A 725-nucleotide genomic window follows, 5' to 3' on the forward strand; every position below is an offset into this window, starting at 1 on the left:
CCCCCCTCCGCCCCTCCCCCCCCCCGGCCCCGGCCTCACAACCTAACCCGCAGGCTCTTCCCTGGGAGCTCTGCCATTGGCGGAGACTGGCCTCCGAGCCGGGGGGCGGGGCTTGTCCTGCTAGGGGACGATTGGTTGCCCGTAATTACGGCGCGGTGTTCCGGTATTTGTCGGGAGTTGTAGTCCTCAATGCTCAGACCTGCAGAATCTTTGGGCTTTCATGCTTCAGCTGTCCTGATCATTTCTTCCTCCTGGACTTCAAGTCCCACAAGGCACGAAGGCTAACACACTCGATCGTGGTTGATAAACTAAACAGAAACAGATTGCGCGAATTTGGTCTTTATTTATCCTTTTCCCGCCAAGTGATTGTGGACCTCCCAGACTATCCAGGATGTTACTGTCAGATGGAAAAGGTCTTTTGCCTGAGAGGACCTCTGTCTGGTGCTTGAGCCTGGGAAAGTGGAGAACCCCCTCACCTTCTACCTTTATTACAATTGATACTGTGTTAGTAACTTAGACAATAATTTGCGCTATGTTGCACAAAAATCTTTAAATTATTTTTGAAACGTTTGTCATCAACAATATACAAGGAAAGGAAATTTGACCTTGGCACTTTCAATCTCTTCTATGTATTATTATTATTTTCTCTTTAATCTCTTATTTGCTATTATTATTTTCTCTATATTTATGACAGAGTGCATGCATGTTCGTGTGAGAGTGAGAAA

The sequence above is a fragment of the Tupaia chinensis genome, unplaced genomic scaffold (genome assembly GCF_000334495.1).
Source record: "Tupaia chinensis unplaced genomic scaffold, TupChi_1.0 Scaffold000350_1, whole genome shotgun sequence".
NCBI classification, from domain to species: domain Eukaryota; kingdom Metazoa; phylum Chordata; class Mammalia; order Scandentia; family Tupaiidae; genus Tupaia; species Tupaia belangeri.